At 34.6% G+C, this 17819-nt stretch overlaps 1 protein-coding gene across 9 annotated transcripts in view; it reads left to right on the top strand.

Annotated features, from left to right (window-relative positions):
* Window positions 1–17819, top strand: part of LRRC4C (leucine rich repeat containing 4C) — a 505344-nt gene that overhangs the window by 434291 nt on the left and 53234 nt on the right. For 7 of the 9 annotated variants that reach the window (XM_027704208.1, XM_027704172.1, XM_027704181.1 and 4 more), the window contains one exon: window positions 16202–16334. The exons of the other annotated variants lie outside the window; for them this stretch is intronic. The gene's annotated coding sequence lies outside the window, so the exon portion shown is untranslated. The remainder of the gene's footprint in view (window positions 1–16201; window positions 16335–17819) is intronic. 9 annotated transcript variants of the gene reach the window in all.

Genomic DNA, 17819 nt, shown 5'->3' with positions numbered 1-17819 from the left:
ATAATTCTGGAATAATTTAAATGTTAGCAGCTATTGGCAGAAAATATGCTATTAAGATACTAGTGACTATCTTTGTACTTTTCTTCCCTTTGCCTTTGACATTTGAAAGTGTTTGAAAAAAATCTTGGAAAAAATGTGGATATTACTAAAAACACCCTAGAAATTCCTTACACTTCTCCTTTAGCAGATATAGAGAATTTCAACAAAGATATAAAGATAACAGATATTTCTTGCATTTAAAATACAGTTTCCCAGTAAAGACAAAACCAGTTTGATTTTTTTTTTTAACAAGTAGAGATAAGTATTTATTTTCTTCTGTAATCAAAAACTTTTGAATCCTACTTTCTAGACTTGTTTTAACATTAAATCTTTTCTCTAAAATACTTGCAGGGTTCTAAGCTTTTTGTTCTCTTTGGAAGAGCCTTAATCTGCTCTTTGAGTGAACTCTGTATGTGGATGTAGGCATGTGGTAAAGAGTCATGATTCTTAACATTTTCTCCGGCCCAAATCTTTCCTCACCCATTCATCTGTTTTTTTATAAGGTCACTGACTTTTGTTATAGGTGACCTTATAAAAATCATATGGCCACAGAAAACTACATTATAAGGGAGGAATGTTGAACACTGTGTCCAGGTGTTGCTTAAAATAGGTTTTCAGATATAAAGAACCAAATACGAAAACATTTGGGTAAACAGTGATTATACAGATTGTTCCTTTAAAGCAGAAGGAAGAAGAAGGGAAATGAGGTCACATCTGTTTTGATAGTGCTTTCAAAAGGAAGAGGAAGGGAGAAAGAAAATGAAAGAAAGAGATATTAAAGTGTAGTGGTGCTCCAGAATGATTGACTAGAAGAAGTAATCTCAAAGACAATAAGGCAAATATAGATGATTTACCCTTCTGTGTCATCAGTACACAATTGTTTCATGCTGTCTCATGCTTTGTCTGCTCTATTTCCAAATATTCCTGCCTTACAGAATTGTGTCTCTATTGGATAGATTTCAGTCTCATGAAGTGTTTTGCTACTATTCAGCTTATTACCTTCATTTCAGACTATTGTTGTTTTCTTGGCATTTCATTCTCCCTGTATCACACTATATTTTCATCTTGAAGATCTGTAACCTTCTTATATTTATAAAATCATATTTTTTTATTTAGGCATGTTGGACTAATCCGTCCTTCTAAAAATAAGTTTTTCTTATCTCTCTTCCATCTCTGAATATTTTGTTTGTCATCATCATTTTGCTTACAAGGTGGCTAGATTGAGGGTGACTTTGCATCTGTGATTGCATTAGATTCATGTAAGGCATATGATGGAGATGATGGACTGGGTAATATGAAGTACCCTGGTAAAATTTCTTGGTCATCCAATAATACTTTGAATCCAATATTCCTTCAGATGCAAGAAACATACATGATCAAGGCTGTGGGTGACTGACAGTATCTCCTCCTCATAGACAACCATTCCTTGTCAGAAGAAAAGATTAGGGGCAAAGGACAGTTATTTGGTCTCCCTCTACCATGAAGGTAAAAAGTTCCTGAATTTGAGAGAAAATTTGTATTTTTGTCAATTAGCTTTCAGGCATTCTTCTACAGAATTTCTTTCCACTGAGGCTACTGTTAATACAGCATAAATGAGATTCAGTATATCTTTATTAGGAATGCATACTTATTTTGAAGTTAAAAGTTTCAAACTTATTCAAAGCTTCATACAGGCTTTATTTAATTTTGATTCATTTAAATGCAAAATAATGTAATAGCATAATAAAACCTAACAGTTATGTAGAATTCCATTTATGAAATATTTTATTGATTTTCACTAATTACAGTCATTCCATTTCTTAGACCTTGGTTAAAACTACATAGTCCTTTTTCAAAGGAGTGAATTTCCAGCATTTTTTGATGCTCTGTGTTGTATGTGTTGGTTTACAAGTGATCAAGTTTAAATGTCTGCAAAGTCTGAATTTACAAAATGCTGATGATACCTAACTTGAATTCACTGGGATTTTGGTAACCCTGAAGTTCAGGCCATAACATTTCCATCATTGGGTATCCAAAATCAGAATTCTAAAAAAGTACCTTGATGTTTTCTTTTTTAAAAAATCCCAACTAACCAACCAAAACAAATACAAAATCCCTTTGGCTGTAATTCAGCCCTTTAGAACCCTAGACTTACAGTAGAGCACCAAGTTAAGATTACAGATATTTCATTTATTATATCACATGTTTTTAATATAAACATGATTTAATGTATTCAGAATAAGAATATTCATTGTGAGACTAATGGGTCCAAGCTGCAGTGTTTTTTCTTGTAGCAGTATTTTTAATGGGATACTTCCTAGAATATAACAACAAATTCAGTCTCTGCTAAAAAAAATCTCATGATATATATATTATCTATTCAATAAATTGCAGAAGAAGAAGGGGTAAGTGTTAATATTTTTTATATTTCACAGGAAGGAAAAAAAGAAAAAAAGAGAAGTAACAAAATTAGCAGTGTATTAAACAAGTGACCCAAGAACATGTTATGCATGCATGTTCAGAGTGTTGAGCTGCCATCCAAAGGGACCTGGAAAGGCTGGAGAAATGGGCTGACAAGAACTTCATGAAGTTCAACACAGAGAGGTGCAAAGTCCTGCATCTGGGGAGGAACAACCCCTTGCACCACTGCAGGGCCAAAAGCCACTCAATCTGGGGTCTTAAGCATGGGTTTTGTACCAGATGACTTCCAGAGATCTCTTCCAACATCAGCCGTTCTGTGATTCTGTGATATTCCAATGTTGTGTAAATGCTATATTAATGAAATTACTATTTCACTATTTTCTTTATGGAACTCTCAGTGACTATTATCTTCAGGTCAGGCATTTCATGGCAGCTGATGACCATCTGGAATAGCTGAAGCCAATTGTAGTGAAGAATAGCCAATCTACCATAATTAATTGAAATTTATAAAATACTCCTTAATTTCTTGTTGGTTTTCTTTTCTTCCTTTTAAATATTCTGTATCTTACAACTTTAACTTGCTGTTGGTATTGTAAGGTTTAGTTTATATACATATATGGCATATACAAAAATAAAGAAAGTAATAGAAAAGCCTATTCTGTGTGTTCAGCATACCAATACGTTTGCAATGGGTTATATTCTATGAAGCATCATTACCACAGGAAGTAGTACATAATATGTAACTAACATTATATATATATATTATATATATGTAACCCAAGGATGATAATTATTCCATTAGTATTGCAATTCAAATTAATACCTCTTCAGCAGACCGATAATGAGTTGGTGAAAATAGTTGTCACAGGTGCAATTGTACACATCACATAGAGCTAAAGAGTTTCTTCTTATTAGAGAAAAAGTAAATGTTTACTGGTTTTGGATAGCAGATGACTTCTGTTCAGAACAAATAATTTTTTTCAAGTGAAATCAGAACGTTTGGCCCATCACTGTATTATTTCTCTGGGCTTTACGTCCTTTGTCTTTATCTTGCTTTATATCAAAGGATCAAGAAATCCAAAAGGATATTTTTTACCCAAATTTATTGTTGCATTTTCACGTCCTTAAGATGATGGATGAAATTACTTACTGGATTACTAAGTGGACTGTTGCTTTTATCATACCTTTCTCAGGCAGGGAAAAGATACTTGTAAATTCTCAAAAGCTACCTTTGAGGTGGGAGAGGGATCTTCTTTTCCTGTTCTGCTATTAATCAAACTACCAGTTGTCCTCATATATTGCTTAGTTCTTAGTGGCTACTTGGTAGTACTTGAGTGCTGTTTTGCTTCTTTTTTATTCAATTGGCATGTTTCTTTGTCATACAGACCTAGTTTTAGCTGATACATAGTTCCCAATATGTTCTATTGAAAGTCACTGGAAGTCCTTGTGTTTAATTTTTGCATCCAACTTCCTGTGATTTTGTATTGCTAGTGGGAATAACACAGATGTCATTAACTTACCAAAACTTGGTTTTCAATTTTTGTTTTGTTTCAAACTCCAATGATTAGGTTGCCTGTTATACTAATAGTTTATATTGTATATGTGTTGAAAATATATCTGAATTGGATGTAAATATAAAGAATTGATATAGATACTTGTATAGAGATATAATATAGTTCAAATATCAGAAAGGCATGATGAAATTCAGAACTTTGATCTTATGATTCTGTTTGTTGACCAGTCCACTGGAACATCTAAAAAATTGTCATTATTTTTGAATGCAGAGATTTCTTTTTTAAATTAAATTGGGTTTGATGCTATGATTGCAGTAACTAATGACTTGTTCTTATGCTAAGTATCCTTTCCTCTACCTGATTTTAAGGACTGTTGAGGGCTGCTAGGATGGATCCTGAGTAAACAGTTTTATTAGCAATTTAATTCTGTTGGGTGCTGAAAATCTTCTCTTCCCACTGAATGCTACTGAAGGTTGCTAGGCACCTCAAAGGGTCAGTGACTATCGCAGCTTGCTTAGCACATGGTACTACATATGCCACTTGCAATCTCTGAGTAGAACATACTTCTACTGCTGTCACTATAGATTATTCTCTGTGGTTTGGGGGTTGTTTTTCTGTGCTTAGAATGTGAGTCCATCCCTTATAAAATGGTAACATTCTGTGCATGGGGACTGCTGGATCCAGCAAAAATAAGTCGCTGAAGATGTGAGAACAGGAAAGACTTGAGATTTTTGTATGATAGCAATAAAAATAATTAGTCTCCCAAACATTTAATAAAAAACCTCTCCAGAACATCAAACCAGCCAGTGACTGAGGCAGTGTGACAGTAATAATAAATCTTTATTTTCTTACAATCTTTTTTAGGTCCTGGTTCTTTTAGTATTGTTTGTTGTGACGTGTGTGTTCCCACATACTCTGTGTAATGCCAGCAGTATACAGGATGCACACACCATAGAACAAACGGATCCCCAAAACCTCAGGGCATTGAACTGCCCTTTTATTTCATGTATCCTCTTGCAGAACTACTCACAGAATGACATGCTTTCCTGCGTGTCACCTTATTGCTTTATTATTAGCCTTCGTAAAGGTCAGATGGGCCTGACTCAAATTCAGGAGGAAACAATGCTGTACAAAGTTGGTTTTCCTCATTTTGCCTCTGCTGAAGGACCTGCATATTTTTCTGAGGTCTGCAACAGTATTTTTAATATCATGTCGAAAGCAGAGAACCATTTTCAATTCCCATTGCGATAATCAATGAGATGTAAAATTGCGGCAGTTCCATCCTGCCTAGAGCCTCTCCTGACAGAGCTCGTTTGGTTTGTCAGAATGCATAAAGCACTCATAAGACCATAGCATTAGCTCTGTTTCTCTCTGATGTGAACGAGCACAGAAAGAAACCAGCTCTTAAGGAGACATTTTCATTTGCTTAAATAACCCTGCCATGGCTGCAGTACAGCACAATCTTTCTGTGCTATGCATATTTCTTAGGATGGGAATAAGAACCATTAGCTGTATGTGTGATACAAAAAAGCAATAAGCCCATGGACTAGCTCAACAATTATTTAATTTCTCAAAAAATCATTCACACATAGAAAGTCAGTCAGGGTAACAGTCCAGGTATGCTGTACTTTTTAGCAGACTTGTGATTACTCAGGAAGGTTACATTTTTTGCTGTGCTGCCGTTTGTGACCATCTGGAACTTAATAAGATAAATGTAGAATTTGCATCCTCCTTTTACAAAGACAGAGAAATCTTTCACCTGAAGTAAAATAAATTTTCTAGGTACTAGCTCTAAGCTACTAACTTTAAGCCATTGGAAGAAGTCAGCAGTCAGGAATCCACTGAATTGTGAATATATAAATTCATTTCATAGTTCCTTAGAAACTATTTTAAAGTATATATTTAGGAGGAAGAAATGTTCAATGCAGTATATTTCAGAAGTATGTGGAGTATGGTCCCAAATATTTTCCTGTGAGTGTCATTATAGATGGAGTGATTGGGTAGCTTATGGCATTAGCAACGGGTGAGAAGCTTTTTGTCAATGTCTCTGATGCCAATAACTGCAGTCATCCCTTATCAATTCCTTGGAGGTGTTTATAAAGTGTTCTGTTCTCATTCCCTTTGCTACTGAAGCAAACATCAATTTTGTATAATGACATTTCTCTTGACTATCTTAGCTGATAAAAAAAGAATTGAACGAATGTTTGTAAATTAGGTATTCTTACTCTACACTGACTATTCTTTTAGCATAGAAATTAAGGGGGTTGCAAGGTTCCATCTCATTCTAGAGCTGGCTTTTAGAACTATATGTCAATTTTCTTTACTTTGCTTAATGTTGATTTTTCTAATGAATAAATATGACTAGAAATGCAACAGCTAGCATTTCCAAGCTTTCATAAATTGTGTTAAACTTCTTACAAGTGAAAAAAAAAAATCCTGAATGTACTTTAAAATTGGGATTTTGTCTTATTTTAGGGATATGTGTTTCAAGTATTCCAGCTACTCTCTTAAGTGTCAAGTCAGCAAAATATGTTTTCAACTCATAACTGGATTGCATAATCTGAATTTTAGAACATGCAGACTTTGGAGATAGTGTAACACCAGACAAGAGAATAGAGGGAGAGCTGAATATGTTGGAATCACCCTCTGCATGTGTTTGTGTCTGGAGCTCAGTTGCTGTACTCACCAGCTATGAGATCTGGGCTATGGGTTGGGGGAAATCAGGGAAAATGCAGAGAATAGTTCGAGAAGAGGAGGTCTGAAATTATTCATGAGAGAATTTAATATTTCTCTTAACCATTAAAACCAGTCTTAGGCAAGGATATGTCACAAACATGATGGTCCAATTTCTGAAGTCTAATAGCAATATAATTTGCTGGGTTTGTGGGTTTTCTTAGAGATTTTTAATTGCTTAGCCACAACAACTGTTTCTTAAGTTGAAACTTGGACTCAATATACTGTATCTCAGCCAAGGGTTAGATTTTATTTCTGAAGAGCATTTGAAGAAAGGGGGAAAATCATGGGAATTTTGGTTTTAAATTTTAAATTTATAAAGATATTTTTATAGCAAAAATTATGTTCCTTCTTTAATACTTTGATACCTGCTGAAATTTTCTTGCACGTAGATTGTTATTTGAATTAGTGTTTTGAAAGGTTTGGAAATTCCATAAGCATTTGTTCCTAGATATGTTCTTTTTTTCTTATTTTTTTTAGCACTCAAGACTTCAATACAGCTATTCTGGATTTCCTTATGTTACTGAATACAAGAGTAAAATATGATCCAGGGTTGGTTTTTTTTATACCTCATGTTCTGAACTCGGTCTGTCCTGTGTGCATTGCTGCTAGACAGGTTAAGCAGTTCTACAGTACAATTACCCGATCTGTAGGGAGATTGCCTCATGAGTTCCTGTACAGTCCAGCCCTGGACAATTGCAACCACACAAGGTGTGGTTATTTTTCCTTTCTTTTTTACTTTCCCTAATCTTGGATAAAAATAGCCTTCCATAGGAAATGTTATGAATATTCAGACAGAAATTCAAAAAGTGATGAAGCTTTTAGTCTACAGTCCTTTAGGCAATATTTTTAAGTCTTTTCAAGAGGTTAAAACCGAACATATGGTAGTGCTCAGTGAGGTCTTCTCTTCATCCTTCTTGAAGTATGACTTGGCAACCAAGAATAAAAAGCAGAAGTTTTCTTTACTGTAGGTTTATTTGAGCTTAAGTCTCTTCTTGAACTCTGCTGAAAAGGTATTCATGCTTTAAGTATGCTGCTAAGGAGAATATAATTGTTGGTTTTGGGGGTGTATTCTAGGATATTGATTGATACATTGTATATAATATATATAATATCCGTACCTACTTTCAGGTCTTTGAAATACTCTTGTGAACAATGTCTAACATAGACTGTAAAGACTACGATTGATTTCTGGACCAACTTTGGATTACCGATCTTAAAGGACTGGTGCCCTTTATATGGTCTAGTTACAATAGTATTAATCCCAAATAAAGGAATCAGAACATAGTACTACCTTTTCATATCCAGATCGCTACCTTGTCTGCTCCTTCTTTTCCTTCTAGCCTCAGAAATTTTACATAGCTATCAAGCTTGCTCTGCTTCGGGCACATGAAGTTTAGTCTTATTCCTTTTCACAATTACCTGAAAGGAGATTGTAGTGAGGTGGGGGTCACGTTCTTTTCCCAGGTAAGAAGTGACAGAATGAATGGAAATGGCCTCAAGTTGTGCCAGGGAAGGTTTAGATTGGATAGTAGGAAAAATATCTTCACAGAAGGGGTTGTCAAATATTAGACCAGGCTGCCCAGGGAAGCGGCTGAGTCACCATCCCTGGAAGTGTTTTTTGAACACTTTGTGGATGTGGCACTTGAGGACATGGTTTAATGGTGAGCATTGTGGTGGTTATGGTTGGCAGTTAGACTTGGTGATCATAGAGGTCTTTTCCAACCTTAATGATTCTATGAAATAGACTTCTTTTCTGGAAGAGCTGAAGTTTAGCCCACCAAGCTGAAGCAGGAATTGAACTGAGTATCCCTCTTTCCTTGCAAGTACTCTAGCTTCTAGATTATATTCAAAAGAAGAAAGTTTGCACTCCTCATCCTTTAAATAAACAACTTTCTCCCCCTAGGATGTGTGGGTACTCCAGACTCTTAATTATATTAAACAGAATTTTCATGGATTATTACACATGCATTGCACTGGAACAAAAAAAAGTAGACTAAATATAAGTGTAGAATTAAAAAAAGGGGGGTAGGGAGAAGGACATTTTTGCAAATATCGCAGTTCTTTATTTGCAATCAAAAAGGGGGGCATTAAAGTAAAGATAATTTCAAATACAGCTGTGATTCACAGCCCATGTAAATTAATACTTGAGATGGTAAAATTCGGCTTGCAAATATTTTTAAAATGCTGAACCAGATAGCCTTCTTGCAAAGTCTAAGTCTGCTATGAGACTTTATAAGGCCTACTAGATGATAACTTTACTGCAATCTGAAAATCAGAACAGCACTTTTTGGGGAAAAGAATTTACAAGTTGAGTCCATATCTTAATGAGGACTCTTATGAAAATGTCAGCTCTTCCTATGGTTATGTTTGTGCCATTTTTTATCAGTTTGTTTCATTATGCTTGTGTGCATACTTTTTTTGCATGAATATGGTGTGGCAATTTTGGAAAACTGGGAGGTTAAGCTGGAACTGATAACATTTTTCACATCACGGTAATCAGTGTAACAGGAAGAAAAATGTTCCTGGTAGAGATGTGGTAACTATTTCTTTTTCACTCTTCGGAGGGAAAAGAATTAGTTTTAAATTGGACGTAATTTCCAAATCATCTTCTTTTAAAAGGAGATAAAAGGATTTTTATGTCCTTTTCATGTCTAAAGCCCCAGTTTCTTTTCCCAATGATGTTCAGAGACTTTTCTTGCCTGTTTCCATCTGTTAAAGAAGGATCATCCAGTCTGAACCATCAACACTGTACTATATGACCTATATGACCAATCACACATAATCAATCTGTTGATTATAAGTTTTCATTGGTTTTAGCTATATTTGTTTTTAGAAATTTGTCAAAAACATCGTTATTAACAGGGAAATGCATCATTATGCATCATTATTTTATGAACAATCAGATAGGAAAGCAACTGATATTTGTAACTGCTTTGCAGTATACTAGTTGACGGCACTGTTGTAATAGCACTCAAAATCTTTCAATCTTTAATCTCTAATGGCTTTACACTGATTGTTTTGTGGGTTTTTTTTTTCAGTTTTCAATAACAATTTTGGTATTTTTTCCTGTTCATTTGCAGGTAGCACTGCATATCACCTTCCAGTAATGCAAGCCTCAGCAATTTCTATTCAATATGTTGCAGGAAATAATATTAGCTATGCTTCAGTCCCTGCTTGTCAGTCTCCAGCTTATATTCACCTCAACAATGACATGTGACTATGCACATATGCTATAAACCAAATCATATTCTTCATTAGTGTAAGACAAATCATATACTTCAAAACCTTATGAAAGAAGTTCTTCGGCCACAAAGCAGACATCTTTGAAAATCTTTCTTTTTGATACATTAGTGATTTTTTTCCCATGTATAACACCAGCAAGTGGTGTTACCTTCTTTTGCAGTACCTTGAGGGTACAAAGGGCAGAAAATAGATTAAATAATGGGTTAGGTCTTTTGTGTTATTAATATATTTGAAACTGTCTGTATTTAGAAGCTCTTTGACTTGGGAAATGCATTTTGTCCAATTAAACTAGTGAGTAGGAGCATCATGTAACTCCTTTCATATGACAGAATTATAGAATATTTTGGATCAGAAGGGACCTTAAAGGTCACCTAGTGCCAGCCCCTTGTCTTCAGTGCTTTGTTTTTTAAGCTGATTTTCATAAATTCCCCTATAATTACTGGTTGAAAACTCCAGCAACTGGATTAGGTAAAAGATTCCTAAAATTATGAGCTCAGCAACATATACACCATCAGGGGAACAGAGTATTTCATAGGAAAAAGGTTTTAGCTGCTTTAAAAAAAATTGACTTTCTGTAATGAAAAAAGGTCTCTGTAACTCAAAATTGCTTTCTGAATTTTTCTGTGACTTTCAATCTTTTAAGACCGTCATCTTCCTTTTTTGTAGAGATAATGATCCTTGCAGACTCTTTGACAATCTTACATTATGGTATGGCAAAATGCCTTATAATTATTGCCAAACTAGAGTTACTTCAGATATCCTAGTAGGGAGGGTGAATATAAGTTTAAAATTAAGAATTCAGTAGAATTCAGTAGCACTTATTCTATTGCTTTGTTGACAACATGAGTTGTTTTTTCATATAAGATTAATTTTTTTCTCTGTGACCCACTCTCTGTTTCATTTCAGCCACACTGAATTTAGCAGTTGATGAAGTGGGCACTAATTTATTTATTTTGCTGTGTTTAAAATGCTAGGTGACACTATCAAATGTTCTTCACTTCAATCTCTTTTCTTTCTGTTTATGAATATCACAATGTGTTGTACAAACACAGCAGGGATGAAAGCTAACACAAATACATATTTGTGTCTACAGCACAAAAATGTGTATTTATAGATGAACAAAACAGGTCAAATCTTTCATAGTAAAAAATAAATTAAACAACCATTTGTCAGACAAGTATCTGGAGACTATTATTACTAGTCAATAGAACAGATCTTAAAATGGGGAAGAATACTGTCAGGGGAAAATATTTTTAATGACATTTTGTGTTTATAAACACACATAGGCGTTCACATTAAAAAGACCCCAGCCTGCCTTTCAGCCTGTACTGCTGCTCTGAAATGAATCACTCACCACTTTGTATGAGTTAGACTGAGCAAGACAAATAGTCTAGAAGATTGGTTTAACATGTATTAACTCGTTTATTGATTAGATGTACAAAAACATTTCCAATCAATATTATATGAGTGAATAGTTTTGCTGCAGCAGATCACATGGAAAAGGTGAGAAAATTGTTTTAGAATTTAGAATTTATATCTTAACTTGTTTTGGAGAGATAGCCATGCAGAATTACCTAATCCCTATCTGCTTACCTCAAATGCAGAAGTATAAAAATATTGGTGTACCAGTCATGCAACTATTCTTTGTTTAGCTTCTATCTGGCATTCTTGAAAGAACAAAAATGAAAAGTGCAGTATACACAGAAATTATAGGTCTTGTGCAGGAGAATAATCCTTACTCAAGATTTAATGAAGCTAAAAGATCAGAAGAAAATGTAGTTACAACCTTCACAAGAAATAATCAAGGTTTATGGGGTTTTGGGCATTTCTGAAGTGTAAAAAAAGTTCTATTCCGATAAGCACATAAAATAAAAGAGAGCTCTGAAACAGCAGAATATGTCAAAAACTGAAGGGAATAAAAACTGATAAGAATACCTTTTCAAATCACCAAGAAATCACCAGTAGCTAGTTTTACTGCACAGTGAGTCAGCAGTTATTCAGAGGTGAGATTTAACTTAACTTCCTCATATTTACTGGTAGTAAAGAATTTGTACCAAATACCTTTCTTTAAGGAACTGTCTTGAGTAGTATTTTCTCTGTGTACCCTCTGTCAAAATTCTTATGTGGGCATATCACACTATGATTTTCCTGTTTTATTAACTTTACTCTTGCCTGTTATCTAACATGTAAATACCCAGAGCTCACACACATTTTCACTAACAGCTTGCAAGTGATTCAGATTCATAAATAACAGAATTTAATGCTATTTCACATATCCTGAGATACCCAAGACTTCAGGATCAGGCAGATAAGATATTGAATCTACAAGAAAACTGCATTCTTCTGGAATGACAACTGAGTAGTAGCCAGTAGTAAATAAGTATAACAACCTCCTTTCTTTTGTCATTTGAATACTACCCTGTTAGTGATATTTATTAAAAATAATAGGAACTGTGTAGTTGTTTGTTCTCATCTGCTTATTTATTTTCTTCACTATGTCATCATGGTAGCACATGCTACTGTGTTTAGTTTTCTTTAATAAATCTTCCTTTTACTGCAGCTCTTTTCATCCCTTTGCAATCTATAAAAATATAACTGCTTTGAGAGCAGTTACTAAAGCCTGATCATAACTTCAATGAGTTTTTCTTACATATTGCCCTAATAAATTTTTAGAAAATATTTAAAGATTTTAGACCAAATTTTGAACATTTACTGGCATAAGTCTGAAGTAAAATCAGTGCAGTTGAAATGAGGAGCTGAGCACTGGAATATTGATTGTTTTCAAAAGATTTCGTGCAATTCTCCTTGGTGAGTTAGATATTCAAGCAAAGATTCTACTTTTATATTGATGATAATTTTCTTTTTCTCTTTTTCCAACTAAAACTTTTTTTTCTATGTCATGACCTTTTTCCAATCCTTCTTTATCATTTCATTTTGCTATAGTCCCTATCCAGAAAACTAAGGCATTTTGCATCTTTCTCTTTTGACAAACAGAGGGAGGAAGGAAGAAAGATAGGCCAAATTAGTCTTTTTTGTATGGCTCCTCTTTTATGAGCATAAGTGCATGGCAGAGGAGATTTTCTAGTCTAAATTTAGTAGATTAAGTACCTAATTTTAGTATTTGAAATTTAGGATGAGACCACTTGCAACTTATTTTTCCATGTATCTTGAGAGACTTCATTTTCTCTGGTTCAATCTCCTTTGCTAGCTGCTTTGGCACAGTTAAATTTTATTCATTCTGTAGAAAACCCTAATATGACAACTTTTTATAAAAATGCATAGAAAAAGTTTATTCTCTCTGTTGTTTGTTTACATGTCCTTGAACTTATTAAAAACAGACTTCTCACAAAAGTAAGTGAGAAAACAGATATGTAAGTCCATGGTTCTAGTATTCTTCATTAGGTTTATTTTCAGAAAGTTTTACTTAACATTTAAAAGCATATGAAATTATGATCATACTTAGCAAGGGGAAGAAACACCACAATCTCAAGTTTTGCTGCAATAATCATACGCTGTAAAAAATTAACATATGTATGGAAACTCATTCTCAATAAGCAACTACTTAATTTTGGATTACATTTGGAATTTGTTTGTATTACAATAACTCTGAGGAGTACAAATCGAGACGTCTGCTGGGAACTACAAACTTATATTACTGTTTAGAGTGACAGAGGGAAAGGAACTTAGAAAATTGTTTATCATGAGCCCACAAATAGAAAAAGAAATCCCAGATCTCTGTTTACTTCCAGTAACTTTCTTCCTCCTGTTTATTGAATAATTTTGCACATTTTAGTTTCCATGGATATTTTTGCTGTTCATAAGTAGCTGTAAAAAATGATACTCTTTTAACCAGCAGCTTAATTTCTATGATTCATGTTTCTCTTCTGTTTTATTTCATTGGACACTGATATACCATTCAACATCTGTTTTTGTTACCTGTTACAGTATTGAGGAGATTATTTAAATATAATTTCCTACTATTAAATTTGGAGTAAATTCTAATTGATACCTGCATATACGTAAACACCAAGATTTACAAATGCTTCTATAATCCTACAAGTGTTGTCATGTTTAAAACAACCTAATTTTTATGTATATGTCTCTGTTAGTAAGAAATTGAGAGTGGAAGTTAGCAGATCTGGTTTCAGGTTCATGTTCTGCCACAGATTCTCTTCATGTCTCTTAATGGCAAAACACAGCTTCAGGTCAACTTAATCAGAAAAAAATGTAATGAAATGATTCAGGCATATTGAGATGTCTCAAGACATATTGGTCTTCTATGTTTCAGGCTTCTGTTTGATCCGGAAGTAAATGCAAACTTTTCCATCTGAGTTCAGGGTTGGAAATAATGAGACATAAAACCCACACCACCACCATGTGACTACAAGCTAGGAATATTTGGCATGCCTTTACCAGTTCATTTGAAAGAGCCTGTTAGGCTCTTCAGGGCACGTATTTGACCATCTTTTTCTCTCTCTCTCTTTTTTTTTTCCCCTTTTTTTCTGATTGTAGGAGATGGTTGTGTTGATCAGGGCATAAAGTATTTGCAAAGTACTGATTGAATAGAATTGGCAAGAAAATAAGTGTTTTTTAATGTAGCATAGGGATATTTTCTGTGGCATCCTCAATTTTGCACTAATAATGAAGGAAAACAAAAACAACCCAAACAAACAAAAAACACACACACCAATAATACCCAGCAACAAATAGAAACCAACCAAAACCCAAAAATCCCCAAAACAAACCTGAGGAAATAGGCTTTTCTATGAAAACCTAATGGCTGGTTCAGGGACAGATAGCCCATATCCAGTTTCAAACTACTTATTATAATAAGCAGTCCCATGTACAACTTCTAGATTGTCCTGCTTTGAGTCATGGACACAGCAGATCAACTTTAATCTCCATTTCCCACCAGTGCTTGGTTGATACAGGAACTGTTGGTGACTCAGTGCAGTAGCACAAACTCTGTCTTCATGTTAAGTAAAAGCTCCAGTCTGCATAAGAACAGTAATCTTACATAGGCACCTAGTATTTCAGTGTGAAAAAGCTTATCAATGAATCAAATCAACAGGGAGAGAGAGAAGTATTAGTGCATATTACATCAGCAGCTTCTTACACAGACTAAGCTTTTGTCTACTGGAAACTGGGATTTACTTAGTTTCCAAGCAATATCAAGGTAGGTACCTCTCTTTTCAAAACCAAGGACTGTGTCCTTCACTGAGACACTGAGGTGACATGTTTGGAATTCAGTGTTAGAAGGAAGGAACAAACAGCTCTTTGTTTCTGTATCCTCCTTATAGACATTCTCATAAATAAATATATAAATGAAAACTCTCCAGAATTAGTATAGACTAAGAAAGCTCTGTGAAGGTTGCTAGGCAGCCAAGGCCAAAAAAATAAAAAGCGAGCAGGTCTTTGAAAAACAGAGTCAGTGACTTATGGGTTATCTGAAGTCATGATTTGCTCAATTTTCTCTTGTCATAAACAAGAGACAGTAGATTTTTTTTTCTTTAGTAAATGAGCAGTGTTTTTAAAATATTTGAAACAAAAGAGCCAGTTTATATCTCATTCCTATCAGTGTTTTCAAGCTATGAAATATTAGATACCATTATTATTTCTAATCTTTATTTATTTTTTGACTAAATCAGAAATTTGGTGCATTATATCCAGGCTATAACTTCAAAATTATTTAGCAGAGCAATTAATTTTTAAACTTCTGTCCAATTTAAATTTTTACCATGATGTGCATGTAAGATGAAGGAAGTTTCCAACGCTGGAAGGCATATCTTGCCATCAAGAGATATACACAGATATGTTTCACTGTCACTAATGACAGGAAAACACTAATTTCTACCACCATGCCCTGCATGGATCTATGATGAAGCTACTCATTACAGAGATATAGTGGTAACTACCCCCTTCCTATTACTGCTAAGCATGCAAAAATGCAGGCATTTCTAATAGGCAAGGTTGTTATCTGTAAGATTAGGTGATCACATTATTGACTAATTGCCTTTGAAATCTCTGTTTATGTTTGTGTCTTAAAGTCTTCTTGAAATTAACTGTGCCTTCAGTAGCTCTATCATACATACAATTACATTGAGGGGGCACTGTAATCCTATAATTCTCCTCCCTTCTCAGATAGTGTAATGACAGCTTTAGATCATGTTTTAGTCTACCTGAGTTATTCTCTCCCAATGTCTTCAATATATGTCTTAAGAAGATTTAATTGCTGCATCACAGTTTTTCAATATGTGTTTCTTCCACAGGGTGGATGCTGTGGGGGGGTCCAGGCAGCTCTGTGGAACAGTCTCCAATGGGCTAGTAGGATGAGAAGGTCCAGGGGTAGTTTGGGAATCGAGGAGAAACATCACCTCTCAAGACAGTAAACCTACTGAAAAGGTAATTCATGCTAGGATGTTGTTATGCAGTCAGCTTTTCAGGCTCCACAGATGTACTGAAATGCACGGCAGAAAACTGGTAGACAACGCAAGCACAAACTTTTGCTGTTGTCTGTGTGCTCATACAGAGTCTCTGAATATCTTTCCAGAGCTTCGTAAACTGTGCTGAGTTTCAATTCCCATCCGTGTGTGAGGGAGGATTTGGACACTATATCTTAGAGAGTTTTTCATGTCTTTCTATGGAACTGTTAGAGAACACAAATCACAAGTTTACAGTAACTTTCCAAGAAATTCCTTATAGGAATTAAAACTCCTGAAAATGACAGTTTATCAGCCATTTAACAATTTAGCATAGTAAAATGTTACTTCACAGGGAGAGCTAATAGTTTTATTTTTAAATGTACATAATCTCGTTTTATTGGGTTCTTTCAATCTCACCTTCCAGATTTAGTGTTGTGTTTGTGGAAACTCTTTTTCTCCCCTGAAGCCTTAAATATGGATGTTTCTGTTGTATTTCCAAATTCCAAGGGAATGTGCAAACTAAAGATCTGTCATCCCTCAGAGTAACTGTAGTGCTTCTTCCTTCATGTTAAAAGGTAGAGTATAGCCATGAAGCACCAGAACACTAAGTTTCTCTGCTGTCCCAAAAGCCCAGCTATATGGTGTATTTTTGAGCCCAGTTAATTTACTATATGTTCATTTGTACACACATTTCTTGATTCTCAGCTAAAATTAAGTTTGCTGAACAAACTCTTTTTACCCACTCATCCTAAACCAATCATTTCCCATGGCCCATTTTGAAATATCTGACAGGCTGACTTGCTGCTTTCCTTTATTAATGTGCCTTAATGTATGCAGTGTGTAAGAAATATAACAATGGAAAATCACAGTGGTAGAAAATACAACGGGATTTTTGATGCAGAAGTTTTCATAAGAATCTATTCCCACATCTCATGAGGCATCGAAAAAGCACAAAAAATAATTTAGCGAGCAAAGGTTTTCTCTTTGCTCAGGAGTATAGATGTTTTGGCTGGTTGAGTACTAGGTTAGGCTTTCAAATGTGTCTGGGAAATACCTTCCTTTTTTTTGCTGGTGAGCTCCCTCCAGCTCCCTGACATTCATTAATTAAAACCATTCAGAGAATCCACTGCGATAATTCACAAATTATTTCTATACTTCACCATGCCTCACTAGGCTTGGCAGCTACCAGAATACTGACCAATCTGCACTCATGTAACACACTGAGAATTATGTCTTTGTATAACCTGTAGCTGTGGTAAAGATTCTGAAGCCTTCCCCTCTGAAAAGAATGGAATCTATTTATTAGTTGGATGAAGTTATAAATGGATTTGTGATAGAAGAAAGGTTTGATACAGGAAAGTGAGAGTAAACATAGGTCTTGCTTTCTGCACTTATATAAATGGTGATAGTTTTTATCTTATTATATGCTTTTCAAGAATCTCTCACTCAAAATTGTTGCTAATCA

The sequence above is a fragment of the Neopelma chrysocephalum genome, unplaced genomic scaffold, assembly GCF_003984885.1.
Source record: "Neopelma chrysocephalum unplaced genomic scaffold, ASM398488v2 Primary Assembly neopelma1_24, whole genome shotgun sequence".
In the NCBI taxonomy this organism is placed as follows: domain Eukaryota; kingdom Metazoa; phylum Chordata; class Aves; order Passeriformes; family Pipridae; genus Neopelma; species Neopelma chrysocephalum.
Note: the sequence above shows the minus strand (reverse complement) of the source record. Positions and strands in the feature narration are given on the sequence as shown.